The sequence below is a fragment of the Protopterus annectens genome, chromosome 8.part0, assembly GCF_019279795.1.
Source record: "Protopterus annectens isolate FY-2018-M chromosome 8.part0, PAN1.0, whole genome shotgun sequence".
NCBI classification, from domain to species: domain Eukaryota; kingdom Metazoa; phylum Chordata; order Ceratodontiformes; family Protopteridae; genus Protopterus; species Protopterus annectens.
In genome coordinates, this window is record NC_056741.1 from 45510944 (window position 1) to 45530253 (window position 19310).

Consider the following 19310-nt stretch of genomic DNA (forward strand, 5'->3'; position numbering starts at 1 on the left):
TAAACTTACATATAGAGGAAGACAGTGCTAGTGAGTTGGATGGTCAAGACAAAAATACTTAATGCTCTCTGTTTTTAAAATCACATTCCTGGTTCACATTACATCATTCTTCATACTTCCCTGGGTTCCCAGGCCAACAGAAACTACATTTACATTATTCACCCCTAAGCAGAAACTAGAGCAATAAAGGACATTTATGCATGCAAATTCTGGCCATTAACTTTGGCCTTAAAACAATAGGCAGGATGCCTCACTCTAGACTTACTGGCTTTGTGTTTTAAAATCAAAGGGTCACAACATGCTTTACTTGGTCAGTAGAGCGCAATGTTGTTACATTCTTTCCAGTTCCACATGTAACAATATTTTTACCATTTAAGACAAGAAGCTTGTGGTTTACATTAATATTTACAGATGACAATCTCAGAAGCCTGTGGTTTACATTAATATTTACAGATGACAGAATTATCTCCAAAATTCTATCTGGCTAGGCTGGCAGCCTTCATCTATCTTCACCTAGTCTTCACATGACCTTCCTGCATTCTCTGCATCAGCAGGTTCTCTTAGTACCTAGCTACTATTTACAGCATCTGAAATTTCACAAACATACCTCCCCCTCCTGAAAGCTACTTAGCCAGACAACTACCCTGCATGGTTCACACATAGCCCAGCACATTCTCTTCCGCATCTCTCAACTCATCCACTCATATCCTTGCACATGATCAGGGTATGTTCTTCTTCTTCATTCATTCCATCTGTTCCTGACCTTTTGGCTTTCTGTCCCAGCAGTTTATTTCTTCTGCTTCTGTGAAAGATCTGGCCATCTCACTGAGCCAGTATATAACTAACTTTCATCACTCTAACCAGTTAGTAGCATTACTATCATTGCTGGTGCTGGCAGAAGGTGGCCTGTGTTAAGGAAAGGAAGGGTCTGGTGGATTCATGCAATTTATCTTCCATGAGACACAGCAGGAGTGGAAGATGAGGGACTGCAAGTGACAATAGTATAATGGGATAGGAAGAAGATGGCAATACTTACATACTAGGAGTAGAGTAGTAGATTCTGAGTTAAAGCGAAGAGAAGTCATGCGAGTTGGTTGAGGTTTTGGAGCATGAGAGGTTTAACCAAATGGTGCAGGACTGTACCATAACAGATAAAATTCTAAACATGATACTAACTATTGCATGGGGGTGGAAGGGATAATGATTTTCCAGGTTAAAGCACCATAAACCGTTAGTGATCAGGCCATTGTGTGGTTTAGAGTAGGAAATGGAATAATAATAAAAAAGTGAAATATGTAATATGGGATGTTAGAAGAGTGGATTTTGCTGTGTTCTGGGAAGTGGGCATAGATGAATTAGAAGAATGGGAGAAAAGCAAGAGAGTAAACAAGCGACTGAAACAGGTCAGGGATGAAGGACTCAGAGCTATGGACAAGGGTGTGAGGAAGAGGCAAAAAGAGGAGACAACCAGTGTGGATACAAAGGAATTTAAGGCTAGAAATTAATACAAAAGACAGGGTCAACAGCAATTTAAGGACAGCAAAGGGAATCAAAAATTTTTTATGTACATAGGAAAAAGAAGGAAGATTTGGACAGAACTTTGGGAACAGTTCATAAATATTTTCCTTTTTGGGCTAAGTGGTCTGTAATGTATGGGGATTCATCTACATTCTGTGCAGGCCACCCAGAAAGTTTCCATGATTCTCATATATGGCACACACATAACCTCTGTCAACAGTTTGCAAGGGATGACTTCCCACATGGGCATCTTCTGGGTGATACTGGATACTCCCTGGAACCCTGGCACTAATTAGAAATCCTCATAGCCCAAATGAGCATTGTTACAAATATGCTCTATCACAAACCAGAAACAAAATTAAATTTCTTTCTGGACTGCTAAAGTCATGGTTCCACTGCATGGCTACATCTGGTGGTGGTCTGCAATACACCTTTACCACTTGTGGAAAAATACTGACCATGTGTGCTATGTTGCACGATATTATTGTCTGGAAACAGTTACAGCAGGGTGGACTCATGCAGGGATCAGTCAGCAGCAGGGGGTGACTGTGCCAGACAGAGACAGGCACTGTACACCTTGGCATTAGCAAAGAGGCAGCAGAATGCACACAGCTATGCAACAAAACTATACAAGAGCTAAGCGGACCCTATACAATACAAATGATGCAAACAAAAACACTGGACTGTGCTTACCCACATAGAGGCTGGCCATATGTGCATAAGACATTGTCAACCCAAGTAGCAGTGTACAAAAGGCAGGGCACAAGTTATCATTCTTTGCACAGGTGGGGAAGGGAGCAAATACCTATACAAGATTTAAGCATGCATTCACACTAAAAAATAATGCATACAAAAATACCAGACTGTGCTTACTCTTACATAGACTGGTTACATTGTGCATCAGCCATTGTCAGGTCAACTAACATACTTGGAGATTTTAGATGACCGGCCAAGTGTACAGCCCATCGCCCATGTCAGACAACCCAGAATACACAATGATGATTCCAAAATGTGATCCATTCTAGCCAGTGAATCACACATATGGTCTGTACACTTGTGTAAGTCAGCATGCACTGCCTAGATCACCCTTACAACCTCTGCCAAGGCTCAGATGGAACTCACATGTGTCTCCATGATGGCCATGCAAACAAATTGTGTGGCTGCTACTAACACAGGAGGAGAGAGGTAACCATACCTTTGATGAGCACTGCTATCACCCCCACTGTGTGGATCCTCCCAGCCATGCCTGCTAGGGGTAAATTCAGGTATATCTCTTCTTAAGGCCAACACAGTTCCCTGATCCACTGTCACCATCAACCTGTCCACTCTTGGATGGTAGTGTGTCCTGTGTGTATGCTGCCATAGAAACTGTGTCCATAGTCTGAGATGAGGATGTAGATGTTAAAGCATGGTACCATCTGCTTGAGTTTGTGGTAGCCGATGTAAAAGATCTCACAGCACCTATCAAAAAGAGTAGGGGGCCTTTACTAAAAACAAATACTTACTTACATAGAAAAACAAATTGCCTTATTTTCATTATAAATACAATTTACATTTTATTTACAAAAAAAAAAAAAAAAAGAAACTAACATTAAATATTCTTCCAGTGAGGGTTATTAAACATTATACAATGACCCCCCCCCCAATTAATATTTCAAAACGTGCATGCTGATTTGCCAGCATGACCATTGTAAATCCCACAATATACCAATGGAAAAAGGTTTGGTCGCCCAGACTTTTTTTCTTCTGGTATAAACTGCTAAAAACATTCTTTTAACAAAAATAAATGGAGAATTTCTTTTGTCTGTTGCTTCCGATTCAAAGCATTGATGTACTGGGTATGCGTGGGACGCAAGTCCCATACGCATGCTCAGTACATCTAAACAAGGAAGCAGTGTACCACAACCAGCGGAAGAACAGTAATGTGCCGTTACACAAAGCATTGATGTATTGGGTATGCATGGGACCCAAGTCCCATACGCATGCTCAGTACACAAAACAAGGAAGCAGTGTACCACACCCAGAGGAAGAACAGTAATGTGCCGTTATACAAAGCATTGATGTACTGGGTATGTGCGGGACACAAGTCCCATACGCACGCTCAGTACATCAAAACAAGGAAGCAGTGTACCACAACCAGCAAAGGAACAGTAATGTGCCGTTATACAAAGCATTGATATATTGGGTATGCATGGGACCCAAGTCCCATACGCATGCTCAGTACACAAAACAAGGAAGCAGTGTACCACACCCAGCGGAAGAACAGTAATGTGCCATTATACAAAGCATTGATGTACTGGGTATGTGTGTGACACAAGCCCCATACGCATGCTCAGTACATCTAAACAAGGAAGCAGTGTACCACAACCAGCGGAAGAACAGTAATGTGCCATTGTACAAAGCATTGATGTACTGGGTATGTGTGGGACACAAGTCCCATACGCATGCTCAGTACATCAAAACAAGGAAGCAGTGTACCACAACCAGCAGAAGAACAGTAATGTACTGTTATACAAAGCATTGATGTACTGGGTATGTGTGGGACACAAGTCCCATACGCATGCTCAGTACATCTAAACAAGGAAGCAGTGTACCACAACCAGCGGAAGAACAGTAATGTGCCATTGTACAAAGCATTGATGTACTGGGTATGTGTGGGACACAAGTCCCATACGCATGCTCAGTACATCAAAACAAGGAAGCAGTGTACCACAACCAGCGGAAGAACAGTAATGCACCGTTATACAAAGACATTATTTAAGAAAAGTACGTTTTTTTTCCTTAAATAATGTCATTGTATAATAGCAATAACCGACTCTGTGGTTGTGGTATATTGAAATTTACCCACGAGTGGCTTTATTTAATCACTTGGGCTTCACCCTCGTGATTAAACCACACCAACCAAGGGTAAATCTTCAATATACCACACCACGTCGTCGGTTATTGCTTATCAGAATCTTATGTTTTAACACTGTGACCAAATCCCATTCTTGATTAAACATAATTTCTTTCACTCTTTGATTTCAGAAACCAAATAATACCAAGCATTTTCTTGTCAATCCTTTCAATATAAATTTTGCTTTTGTTCTTATAATAGCTATATTTGATCATATCCATATTTATCTTACTTACATCTATAAACCCTTTTAAGTATTTTAAATCCATGCTCTTCTTCCATTTACATTCCATAAAAACATGCTCAGCAGTTTCAAACTCATTACAATACAAACAAGTTCTATCTTTTTCTTTTATAAGACATGTTGCTTTCAATGGAAGTTTTTGTATATTTTTATTTTTACACATTCCTTTTCATGGATATATACAGAAATACTTTTCCAAAATACCATTATACCATTTTATTCTTTCATTTTCCATCTCCTTAATTCTTATTTTCTATAATAATACTTTATCTTGATCATTTTGTATTTTGTTTTTGAGCCATAATCTCTTACTTTTAAAATTTACAAAACTCATCCCTTCTAATTTATACTGCCATCTTAATATTTATCTTAATAAAGACTCATCATTATCTTTTAGACATTTTAATATCTTATACAAATTTAAGGAAGCAGTGTACACTACAGGATTTATCCTAAACCTCCCACATCCCTTTTAACATATAAACCCCTTCTTTTAACTGGTGTTAGTCTAGATCCCCAATTAAAGGAAAAATAATATTATCAACTTCCTTCTCAAATATTAACAGAATACTAAATACACTTGCTAAATATGCAAGTCTTGCAAGTAATACTGAGTTAATCAAATATATTTTCTTTGTAAAATATAAACTAATTTATTTACAAACCATGCACATCTTTTTCATCATTTCTTTCTTCCCTTTCCAAGTCAATTCCACATTTATTGTTTTGCTTTGCAAAACTCATTATTAGTACATTTATACTTTAATATTAAATTAGTACATTTATACTTTAATATTAAAATTAATACCCCATGTTATCCCTTCACAATTTAGTCTTTGAATCTTCTCTTTATTTATAGAAAATCCTATTAAAATACTCCTGTAAATACATTATCACTTCATCCATCACTTTACTATTTTTTGAAACAAGAATAATATTATTTGCATATGTCAACATAATCGGTACACTTATCCCTTCATTAGATATATATCTCATATCCCTCATCTCTCTATGAACATACACAGAATTCACATTGATTACTAGCAAAAAAATATACCACTTAAAGGAGAACCCTGCCTAATGCCCTTTTCTAACCGGATTTCTTCACTAAACCATCCATATACTAAAACCTTAACTATAGCATCATAGGAGATTACTAAGATATCGACCCACAGGTCATTTCAAACCTAGACATTACATCCCAATGTAATACCATAGAAATGTTAGTTAATACCGAAGATTGCATTTAGTGATGATTGCCCATGTCCATGAAGTTAGTGGGTGCTATTCCCGGTAAGAATTTATGATGCCCCATCCATTTGTCCAGGTTCCTTTTGAACAGTGTCATAGAGGTGCTCTGTTTCACATGAATAGGTAGCCTGTTCTAAAGCTTTGGCAGTCGCTGGGAGATAAATCTGTCCCTCCAGCATATCCTGTTTAAGTTGTAGACCATATTTAGGTCCCTGGAATAGGTGGTCCTACTCCTGTTTGATTTACCAATATGCAGCAAGTTCATTAGTTTTGGGTTTGAGATTGCTCTGTAAGCTAGGCATAAGTCTCCTCTAAGAAGTCTATAACGATAGAGAGTAAAGTGACAGGGACTTTAGTCGGTCTGTGTATGGCATGTTCTGAAGTCCCTTGATATTCTTTGTCAGAAACCTCTGAGGTTGCTCCAATTGCTGCAGGTGCTTTGTACGGTACATGCTGAACGGGGCATTATATTCAATTATGGCTCAGATTAGTGACAAGTATAGAGGGGTTATAACCTCTTTTCCTCTCGAGGTAATGCCCTTACTTATCAAGTGTGCTGCATAGAAAGCCTTCTTTACTACAGTAGACACATGGTGGTCGAAGGTCGCGATCAACTTGTGATCCCAAGTCCCTTACCACTTTGTGGGTGCTGAGGGTATTGTTGTTGATTTGATAGTGTGAAGGGACATTGTTTGTGCCAAAGGGAATGATGATGCATCTCTTTGCATTCAGTTTGGGCCTGTGACTAAGACACCAGTCGTTGGTCTGTGTAAGACCATCCTGGGGTATACTGACATCATTTGGGGACTCAATAATTGCAACCAGTTTGCAGTCATCTATAAACTTGGTAAACCACAACCACTTAGTTTTGACCTGAATTTCTGAGAAGTATGCACCAAACAGTAGGGGTTCCAGCACTGAACCCTGTGACACCCCACTGTTAACAGGTCTGCTAGTTGATGTGAAGTCACCCACTTTGACAGTGTGTGACTGGTTTGTGAGCCAGTTAGTAGCCCATCTTACAACAAATGGGTTTACATTCAGTTTGCTAAGTTTATTGGTAATGCCTGAGTGTGGGATTGTGTTAAAAGCCTTTGCCAAGTTGAGGTATGCTGTGTGCACTTATATACTCTCATCGGTGGCCCTGGTCATATTTTCGAAAAAATCCACCAGATTTAACAGGCAGGATCTGCCCTTGACGAAGCTGAATTGGATAGGATACAGGGTGTGGAGGTCACCTATGTCTTTATTTATGAGGTCCATAATGATATGTTTCATGGCCTTGCAGATGAGGCTGGTCAGGCTTATGGGTTTGCAGTTCCCGTGGTCTGATGCTAGGTCACATTTGTGGAGAGGAATAACTGTTACTGTTCTCCATTCCACAAGAACAAAGGCTGTCATTAGACTATGACTGAAAAGGGTACTTAATGGTGATGCTAGTTCATGTTTTAGCCTGTTTAGCAGACAGCCTGGGATTTTTGCTTTGGAAAAGACTTTGATGATCTGTTCTTTATATATATATATATATATATATATATATATATATATATATATAGTGGGATGGAAGTCTGGGGCAAGGTTTGTGATAGGTTTGGAGGGAATAAGGGAGTGAAATTTTCACCAAACCTATCCACTGGCAGGTTTACTATCTCTGTGGAGTCAGTGTGTGTGATACCACTGGTCACTAGTTCTGCACATGCTTGGGTCCTAACATTTAGGCTACTCTTCTTCTTTCGGCTGCTCTGTGTAGGGGTTGCCACAGCGGATCATCTGTTTCCATTTCTTCTTGTCCTCTGCATCTTGCTCTGTCACACCAACCATCTGCATGTCCTCTCTCACCACATCCATAAACCTTATATTAGGCCTTCCTCTTATCCTGTTACCTGGCAGCTTCATCCTTAGCATCTTTTTCCCAATATGCTCTGCATCCCTCCTCAGCAAATGTCCAAACCAATGTAATCTTGCCTCTCTGGCTTTCTCCAAACCTTAAAACCTGGGCTGACCCTCAAATATACTTATTCCTAATCCTGTCCACCCTCGTCACACCCAGTGCAAATCTTAACATCTTTAATTCTGCCACGTCCAGCTCTGACTCTGGCCTTTTTGTCAATGCCACTGTCTCCAACCCATATAACATAGTTGGTCTCACTACCCTCTTGTAGACCTTCCCTTTCACTCTTACTGGTACTCGTCTGTCACAAATCTCTCCTGACACTCTTCTCCACCCACTCCATCCTACCTGTACTCCCTTCTTCACCTCTCTTCCACACTCACCATTACTCTGAACTGTTGATCCCAAGTATCTAAACTCATCCACCTTTGCACCTCTACTCCCTGCATCCTCACCGTTCCTCTATCCTCCCTCTAATTCACAAACATATATTCTGTCTTAGTCCTGCTGACTTTCATTCCTTTTCTCTCTAGAGCATATCTCCACTTCTCCACAGTCTCCTCCACCTGTTCCCTACTCTCACTACAGATCGCAATGTCATCTGCAAACATCATAGTCCATGGGGACTCCTGTCTGATCTCGTTTGTCAACCTGTCCATCACCATTGCAAATAAGAAATGGCTCAGAGCTGATCCTTGATGTAATCCCACCTCTAACTTAAACGCATCCGTCACTCCCACCGCAGACCTGACTGTTGTCACACTACTCTCATACATATCCTGTACCAATCTTACATACTTCTCTGACACTCCCGGCTTCCTCATACAATACCACAACTCCTCTCTAGGAACTCTCTCATATGCTTTCTCTAAGTCCAGAAAGACACAATGCAACTCCTTCTGACCTTCTCTGTACTTCTCCATCAACACTCTCAGAGCAAACATTGCATCTTTAGTGCTCTTTCCTGGCATGAAACCATACTGCTGATCACTAATCATCACCTCCCTTCTTAACCTAGCTTCCACTACTCTTTCCCATAACTTCATGCTGTGACTGATCAGTTTAATCCCTCTGTAGTTACTACAGCTCTGCACATCACCCTTATTCTTAAAAGTCGGTACCAAAACACTTTTTCTCCATTCCTCAGGCATCCTCTCACTTTCCAAGATTTCATTAAACAATCTAGTTAAAAACTCCACTGCCATTTCACCTAAACACCTCCATGCTTCCACAGGTATGTCATCTGGACCAACAGCCTTTCCATTCTTCATCCTCTTCATAGCTATCTTTACTTCCTCCTTGCTAATCCACTGCACTTCATGATTCACTATCCGCACATCATCCAACTTTCTCTCCCTCTCATTCTTTTCATTCATCAGCCCCTCAAAGTACTCTTTCCATCGCCTCAACACACTCTACTCGCTTGTGAATATGTTTCCCTCATTATCCTTTATCACCCTTACCTGCTGCACATCTTTACTAGCTCAGTCCCTCTGTCTAGCCAATCGGTACAGGTCCTTTTCTCCCTCCTTAGTGTCCAGCCTTTCATACAACTCTTCATACCACCCAGCCATGCACAAGCCAGTGCATTTCTTTGTGCCAGTCCCAAGTCTGGATAAATGGGGAGGGTTGCATCATGAAGGGCATCCGGCGTAAAATTTTTGCCAAATCATACATGCGGACAACAGTACAGATAACTTTTAGGCCTACATATGTAGTTGTAAAAGGCCTTATGGTTATCCTTGGCTGTGCTAGCTAAGTTTTTCTCAAAGAGGCCCTTAGAGAATTTGACAAGTTGTCTTATTTGCCTGTTGAGGCTGATGAGGGTGCTTTTCCATTGTTGGAGGTCTCGCCTTTGTTTTCATGGACAGCAACTTTTTCCATTTATTGTAAGATTTGTTGATGCTGGATGTCCACCATGACGGCTTGTTTTTACTTGGGGCTCTGGCTTTGATTCTTTCTGGTACAGCTGAGTCTATGTGCTTATGCAAGTGATTGTACAGGACGTTAGTGTACACGTTGGTGTAGTTACCACTTCCGGCTGGGGGTGGGGCTTGGAATGCATTTATACCTTCACTAGGAGGGTATTGTTTGCCTTGGTGAAGTTCTTTAGTTTGGTTTCACCCTTCGTGAGTCCTGGTGTTAGTGTCACCTTGAAGGTGACTTTTTTGGGGTCAGATTTAACTAATGAGGGTCTGACAGATGTGGCAGAGCATCTGTTTGACATGTTAGTGAGGAATAGATGTAGTATGTTTGTTCCTGTTGTTGAGGTATGAACAATTTGTTCCAGGGCATTTGAGTTAACAAAGTCAAGGAACTTTTGCACTAGTGGGTTAGGGTTAGTGTAGGTTTCCTAGTTGATGTGGGATAATTGAAATTCCCCATAACCAGAGTGTTCATTAATATTTGGATTGTCTCCAGTTTGGTCAAGTAGGCTTTGTGCGTGTCATGACCCATAGAGGGGGATCTATAACTGGCTATGACTTGAATGGGGGATTTACCCACCATAACCTGAACTTGGAGTAACTCCATGGAGTTGTCCAGTCCAACTAGATCGGAAATTAATTTATCTCTAATATAGATAGAAACACTACCTGCTTTGGTTCACAAGTTCATTTTGCAGTCTGAAGGTGTGGAAGGCATTGTAGCCTTGCAAGGGTCCTGTCTGAGGCCTTGAACCAGGTTTCTGTGATTGCACAGACATCTACATTTTCCATTGATAGAAGTGCTTCCAAGGTGTGTAGTTTTTGGTTTAAGCTTCTAGCATTTAGCAGCATGACTCTTATTTTGATATGACTGGCAAATTTCATGTTGATAGGTTTGTTTTTGAGACCTTGCCTATAAAAGGCACTATGGGGAGGCAAGAGCCTTTGCCAGCAGCCAAAAGCCTAGAGGTGCCAGGTGCAAACCATCTCTGGCAAAGCAGTGAAGTTTGCCGAACATGGCTTCCGAGGCTGACAGGAACTGGATCCCCTTTGAATGACACCATAAACTAAACCAATTATTGAAATCAATAATTTTTTTATACTGTGGAACCATTCTAGGTGAGGGCAGTATGCTGCTCAAGGCTAGGGACTTACCTGCCTGGGACATGTACTCCGAGAGCTCAATTATGTCTCTCTTCATATTGTCCAGTAAGGTATGTCTCAGGTAACCAAAATGAGAGAAATACCTTCCACCAGAAAAAAAAAACAATAACAAGCCAAAAGGTGCAAGGAGGAGCTCAAAATGAAGGATACAGTCAACCTTTTTAATAATATTTGGTATGTCTCAGGTCATTCACTCCAACATGAACTATGACAGAGTTATAATGGTACTTGATGACAGACCCAAATGCATGCACTATCTGATGAATCCTGGCACCAGAAAGACAGCTGACTGTGACTTTCTCCTTGTCCAACCTGGTGAGTGGGACATCCGTGTGTCTTACTATTGAGTCTCCAAGGACTAGAAAATTTGTTTTTTGAGTGTTACGCCTTACGGGCTTGGTAGATGAGACACTGGTGTTGCTATGTGTCATGGGTGCTGTAGGAACTAGTTAGTTGTAGCAGTCTTGAGTTTTGGAGGTCTCTGGTGTCTTAGTAGTTTTTTTGAGATAATCTCTGCATATGTTGATTTTTGTGTTAGATGTGTACTATGTGTATGAGTAGTGGTACTAAGTGCATGTGCAGTGGCGGGTGGGTTGACAACCTCTTCTGTGTTACTGTTTTGAGTGTCAGAGAGCATGGATTTGAGATTCTTGGTGTAGATACATCTCTCACACTCTGTACTAGAGTGAGTTATTAGTAGAGGGTTGTCAGTGTACATGAGGCAATTGCTACACTGCCTCAAGAGACCCAAGTCAACAAGGCTGGCAGGAGAAACAAGGGTGGTCCAACTGTCCGTAATGCTAGGTTGCCTGTTGTCACTAAGGGGGACTTTTCAGAATTGATCAAGGAGGAGCTCAGTGGATGGATATTTCTGCCTGTGTTTTTTTGTTCCTAGTTTAATATTTCTACCTGGGTTTTTTGTTGGTAGTTTAATAGGTTTCAACTCACTAGCAGTATTTATTTGACTGGGAAAGCATTAATGGTGAAGGCTACACTAATGTGCTACACCTGTAACTAAGGAAAAACTGTTGAATTAATCTGTCTTGCTATGGCGCACAATTCGGAGGCACATGGGATATATGCAAATGAGCCTTATGAACATCAGGTGTTTCAGCTAATTGGCGATTCTGAATGCTATGGACATATATTCCATGTGCCTCTGATACAAGGGGTTTGGGAGGTCACTTATTGGAAGTTCTGGCTTTGCTGGAATTTTCATTTTGTTTTTACTGATTGGTTTTTCAGTGACCTTGTCACTCATTATTTAGTTTGTTGTTTGGGATATTTTTGTAGTGACCCTAATGATAATGCACATCAGCTGGGTATAACAGCCCTGTGTTTCTAATGCTTAGTCAAACACTCTGCTTGTGCTGTGCTGATGAGGTCATAACAAGGCCGAAATATGTATATCCACAGCTAGTAGAGTTTGGCTTTATTGGCCTGAAATTGTCCAGTAAAATGACGAGACAAGTCATGGACATTCAGAATCGCCAATTAGCTGAAACACCTGATTTTCATATGGCTCATTTGCATATATCCCATGTGCCTCTAATACAAGAGGTTTGGGAGGTCACTTATTGGAAGTTCTAGCTTTGCTGGAGTTTTAATTTTGTTTTTACAGATTGCTTTTTCAGGAACCTTCTCACTCATTGTTTTAAATAACATTAGTTTGTATTTTCTAGCCTTTAAAAGATACTTTAATATAATTTTCTGTAATTTCCATAATTTTACCTTGCATATTATATATCATACCTAGAGTATCCTTCATTTCTCTTATAATAGTATTATTTTCTTTAGTAACCTTACTCAAATATCGACCAATGTCTTCTTTTTTCTCCTTGCAAAAAATATCTTTGTTTATACAATAAATGTTTCATTTTCATCTTATTCAAATTATATATATATATATATATATATATATATATATATATATATATATATATATTTCTTTAGTAAAGAAGCTTTCCTCATGTTTTTCCGATTATCAGTAACCTCTTTACTTAACTTTTTTACTGTATCGTTTCTCCCTTTCTTTTACTCTTTCCCATCTTATATAACATTTCTTATATTTCTGTTTAAAACACAACCACCATTCTGACAATTTCTTATAAAAAAACTCTCATTCCCACATAATCATGCCATAAATTTACTTCACTTCTCCCAATACTGTCCCATTTTTCTTCATTAATTCATTTTGTTCCTTTTCCTATTTTTATATACTCAGTATTTCCTTTTAGCATAATCCAAATAGCTCTATGATCAGAAAATCCTGTCATCAAAACACCATCCTGTACAACTAACGACCCTGCCAAAATTAAGAAACACATTTTATGTTTCCCCTACTATATATACATGTACTACTCTTCCAAATGCTTAATTGCTCATATTTTATGATATCTAACACTTTTTCAACATTATATGCTTTCTTTTTCTGTGCTGTTATATTCCAATTAAAATCACCTGCTGCAATTATTTCCATATTTATAGACACATATTGGATTAAGTTTTTGAACACATCTTCTCTTTCACTTTTTTCAGATAAGTATAAATAGTTATAATTCTAAAAATCTGATCTTTACATGCATCAAGAATTCTTACTCTACCCATTATAACAAACAAGAAATTTAATATTTCTATTGCCTTGTTATATAAAATAACAATACTTGAACAAGTTTCATTCCCTAATTCCAAATTATCTTTTTCCCTACCACACTTCAAGTTGTAATCTTTTCTCCTACATTAAACATCTAGTATCTTCTAATATTATGATGTCATTTTTCTGCTTTTTACACAATTCAATCACACTTCTATCCTTCTTACTAAATTTTTTATACTACTGACATTAACAGCTAAGATTTTACATGTGATAGCATCTTTATAATATTATAATCATCCTTTTCCTTTCTTTTTTTTAATATGTGCTTCTAAAATTTTTCTTTCCTCTCTCAAAATCTGTTTTACTATCACATTTCTTTTTTGTTTAACTAAATTCCATTTTATATCAACACTCTTACTAGGACTTGTCTCTTCTTCCTCTCCTTTTTTATGTTACAAATTTCACTTCTTATTTTCTGTGATTCTTGTTGACTTTCTTGAATATTTATTTCTTCCTGCAGCATTTGTAAATCTATTACTTCTGTTTTTCTAATCTCTTTCTCTTGACTGTGTTCTACTGGTATTTCTCCTGCCTCTACTTCAATTTCATGTCTTTTCTCTTCACATTCCATCTCCAGGTGTCCTATCTTTATTACATTTATAACATTTTATTTCACAGTTTCTCATATTATGTCCCATTTTCCACATAAAAAAACATTTTCTTTTTTCACAATTATTGATCAAATGATCCTTTTTCCCAGACAAAAAAACATGTTTTTGGTTGCCCCCAATATTTGACCATGCCTTTATCTCCTACTATACTTACAATACTCGAAATGTAAACAATACTTTAATTTTCAAATTTCAACACAACATGACAATCCCATACCCCAGTCCACAATCCTCAATTATCATATATTTTTGAAATATCTAATACATATTCACATAAATTCATTAAATGTCTTTTTAAAGTCTCTTTCTCTACTTTAGATCTAAGTTGTATATGCATGTTTTTCTTGCCTCTCTATAAAACACTTTAAATACAAATAAATTCCATGGTTCACAGTCTTTCCTTGTCTCATATTTTCCTAAGAATCTTTCCATTACTTGTCCAGTCTCAAAAATAATGTCTCAACATGTCTGTTTATTAATATGTATAAAAGCCCTTACCTCATTGGCTTTGACTCCTAAAGGAGCAATTTCTTCATCCCATACCTTGTATCTGTCCAGTTCACTATCTACTTTCACTTCAATTCAAACAGTAAAAGGTCTCTTTCTTTTTCGTTGTTTTCTTTCTTCTCTTCCTTTCTCTTTTCAGTTCCTGTCTTCACCATCTCTGCATAAGATTTCTTGTTAACCTCTGACAACTCTATCTGCTGATCATCTTCCTTCATTCAGTATTTTCTCCATTAAACCCCTCAAGAAATGTCTTTACCAGTCTCAGGCTGACTAATGTTCAATAAATCCATAACCAAATCATCCTGCAACCATCATGACTGGAGGGTTGTAACAACACATTCCTGTGCCAAAGCATCATCTCTAAAGAGATTTTCTTGAAACATCTCCTTAGAATCCATCACCGACTCCACTGCTTTACCATCTCCATCAATATAGCTTTTTTGAGAAAGTTCAACCGCTTTCTCATCTTCCTTAAGGCTTTTGCTTCTTTCTTTCACAGTCTCACCTGCCTGTACCTCCTTGATCTGCACTTCTGACACACGGTCTACAATTACATCCTTATTTTTAGAAGAATCACTTTTTTAACATAACTGCTCTCTCCAAGCCACCTTCACGTTCAGATCGGAAGCATGAAGTGTAACTGCATACAGTGTCCCTGTACATGAAAAGAAAAAGGAAAGATCTCTGATCCCATGGCCAAATTTCCCCTAGTAGGATAAATACCAGTCATACCTCTCAACTGTACAGATTTTTGCAGAATGTCCAGATTTTTGCCACATATTTTGGGTCCATTTTTCATAAAATTGTGGTTTTCTGGCAAATCATTAAATTTTGAAGTTAGAAAATAATGACAGACATTTGGGTTTCAGACGTCATACTCTTCAGAAAATTCATGCTAATGCAAAACCTGTCATTCTATCAACCTTTTAAGTTTGTAAGAGCAATATTTAAAAATTGTCCCTATTTTGGGCCTTTGTCCCACTTTTATATATGGCTTTGTCCAGATTCCATGCTTTAAGAGGTATGATACCACCTCAAGTCTCTCCTTCCAAAAGGAGGCCACTGGCCTAGTGGGACCAACCCAGCTAAAAAAGAATAAATAAAATAAAAATATATATATATAATCTGATGTCTATCACACCAACCTGACTGTTACAGCTAATAACCCAAAGACAGACCTCTCAATATGCAGACATTGAAAATAGAAGCAAAGGTCCTTGAAAATTAGGTACATCCAGCCAAAATCTGGATATCTAATTAGCATAACATTTGAATATCAAATAGCACATAACTCTTCCCACTTTCTCTAGGAATGTGGGATAATACTCAGAAACACATTTGAAAACAGATTGCGACAAAAATGATGGAAAATATAGGCACATTATCAAACAGACCGTGTAAAAACTGTAGACATTAATGAACTGTAGTTCAAAATCCTACCATACAAGGTCACTTATTTTTGTTTCAGGAAAAAGGAAAATCTAAGATGTGTATCCACTTTCTTTACATTATTGTTGCCACTAATATGTTACTCACATTGTTTGGTTTTCTGTATAGTACACAGCTTCAAAAATCATATCTGAAGTTTGGGATACAGAAAATTGTGTAAAGGGGTAAGTCACGTCTGGAAATAGGGACATACCTCCAAAAATAGGGCATCATATGCATGGGGTAAATCAGGCCTTAAAATAGGAACTTTCCTCCAAAATATGTATAGTGGAGCAGCAAGGGCAGTATGGGTGACAGCTGGAGCTAGTTACAGCAGCTACCTCCTTTCCCTTTTCATCATGCCCTTATACTTTGCTGTCATAAATACCACCCAGTCTGGTAATTTGTTCTGCCTGTGTCTATTGCTTTTTCCACAAAACAGTTTTTCCTCATGTTCTGATTAAACTGTCTCTGTTTTGGCTGGAGGTCTTTGCCTCCCTTCTTCCTTCCAAATTCCTTCTCTCCCGTTCTATCACTTCATACTGTAAAAACGTCAAGAACTGAAATCATATCTATTCTTTCTAACCTGGTTTCCAGGTAACAGAGTTTTTAGCTTGCAGAGCCTTGCCTTCTAAGACTTCTCTTCCACTCTTCTAACTGTCCTTATTGCCTTCTTCAGGATTCATTTAATCAGCTTACTGTCCATCTCTCCAAAGGGTCTCCAGATGACAGAGCAGTATTCTAGGTGAGGTATCACTTGAAATAGTACAGGGGACATAACGTCTGTGCCTTTCAAGTCTCTCTCTCTTATAGTGTAGCCCAGTATGCTGACTGCTGTAGCTGCTGCCGTCACGCTGTGCCAGGTAGTTTATTCCCAGAGTCATTATTACTCCTTAGTCCATTACCTTCCTGTATCCTAAAATCCTAAATCTTGTCCAGTGGCATTGTATATAGGGTTGCCCTTCTGTCCGGAGTAAACCTGAGATTCCTTATTTCTGGTCATATTGCTAGCCTGCCTTGATTTCCCATGATGTTTCTTTCATCATCCTACTCTGCCCCATTCTAATGTCATCCACAACGTTTTATTCCCATTTCCATACAACTGCAGTGGACAGCTCATGTGGCGTGTTCACTGTATTTTTGTTCTGTGTGTGTGTGTGTGTGTGTGTGTGTGTGTGTGTGTGTGTGTGTGTGTGTGTGATTTCTCATTTAATAAAACTGTCCATCATTCTTAGTGATTCTTTATGTCTGCCCACTAAGCTTGGAACTTACCCTTACCTCCCTCTAACTGCCCACTGGCTGCAGTGTAGAATTTGTTTTGGGGAGATGTATGTTGTGTTTTATATAGTTGGTTGCATTAAATCTTATCTGTTTTTACACAGAATCTTTTGTTTTGTTTTGTTTTTTTTCTCAGCCAAGTTCAGAGAGAAGAAAATAGTGTTACTACTAGTAATTAAATACCCACAGTAACTAAGATACCCATGCCTCTGAACACTGAGAAGCTATTCCCTTCCACCTTACTTCAAAATGAAGTTTATTAAACACTAATATATCTGAAACCATTTGACAAATAGCAGGTAGTTTTTTCTTTCTCTTTGGAAAAGTCTGTAGTACAATACAAAGCCTGATGCAGACTTACAAACTTGTTAACAAGATGTAGGAATTTGGTGTGAAAGCATCTACTGAAACAATTACCATTTTTTGGCAAATGCACTGGTCAAAACCTTCTGCTGACAGCATTCACAAAGCCTTAGCCAAAGTAAAGATTTTTTTTATGAAGTTTACATTTCTGTCTTCCATTTTGAGGTTGCTTCTAATATTATAGTATGGATTGCTGTTATAATGTGTGTCCTCTAACTAGTTTACTCAAGGATATTTATCCGTAAACAGAATGGGCACTCAGACATCATGAATGATTGCAGATTAACTGGCAATACAATTTAGTAACTAACACAATGAGTTAATGAACTCTGAACAGTTTATATCAGCACTGGGATTAATTCCTATATTTTTGTTTACAGCCTCTGTAAATCTGAAAATATTATTTAACCAAACCAAATATCCAGATGATCCTGGAAGCAGATACATCTGTCTTGTATGTCCTTCCAAGATGGCAAGCATTGAACAAACAAGGAGAAGAAGGACAATGTTTCCCTCCTATTCGGCTCATTTCCCCATCTGCTGGACAGTCTGAGAATCCTTAATCAACATTCATTTTCTGATACCTGCTTTATTTTATGCACAGCCAAGAGGGAAATGGAATCTCTCCCTGCTCTCAACAAGAATAAAGCACATAACCAGTCTTGGACACACATACAAAGAATTTTTAGAGGACAATGCTTCTGCCTCTAGCATGTCTTCAGAATGCAGGAGGAAAGCAGAAACCCACATGGATCAGGGAAGAGATGAGAGTTTTGCACAAACAGCATTTCAGCTGGGAAATTAACTAGAAAACCAAGTGCTAGGAGGAAACGATGCTAACTACTGTGTTACTAGACTGTCATGCTTTCAACAGTTTTTTGTTTTCTTGAAAATCCCGCTAGTAATGAAAACAAGCATTATATATGTTTAATTGTTACTTATATAGACATTACATTTGTGTATATTTTTTCCACACATTCCTGAATTCAGCTTTTGTCTGTACTGCTTTTTCGTTTACAGTTTCAGTTATCCACCACCTTCTCTAAGATGTAATGACTCCTTGTGTCTTCCCTGAGTCATGCACTAAGTATCCGCAAATTGTTATATTGCTCACATGCATTTATTATTTTGAAAGAAGCTACTCACTTATAATTATTGATAATCTTAATGTGCATTAAAGGTTTTATCATTCAACATCATCCTTTTTTCTTCAATATATGTGAATCTTTTATAATATGACTTTAAAGACTTTATGGTACTGATTATGCACCATTTATTTGTCCTTCTCTGAACTATGCACGGACTGTTGACTGTGTGGATGACATCATATGTAGGAAATTGGATTATATGTGAAATGCTACATAATGTAATAATAAGCAAAGTGGAGTCAAAAGAAAGGCAGGCTGTAAAACTCAGTGCTCTGGGAAGGAAGGAGGTGCTGTTGAATAGCCATTATTTACAGACTCTTAGATGCTTCACAACAGGACAGAGATAGTAAAGGACAGAATAAGGACTGCATGTTGGTAAGACGAGGGTGGACTGAAGGACTACGTTTATCACTTTTTCAAATGCCAAACG

General features: G+C 38.4%; 1 long non-coding RNA gene across 1 annotated transcript in view; it reads left to right on the top strand.

Annotated features, from left to right (window-relative positions):
- LOC122808630 overlaps window positions 1–18931 on the top strand; it is a 244281-nt gene extending 225350 nt beyond the window's left edge. Inside the window, exon 2 of the long non-coding RNA XR_006365807.1 lies at window positions 18113–18931. This is a non-coding gene — a long non-coding RNA (uncharacterized LOC122808630). The remainder of the gene's footprint in view (window positions 1–18112) is intronic.
- The last annotated feature ends 379 nt before the right edge of the window (window positions 18932–19310 follow it).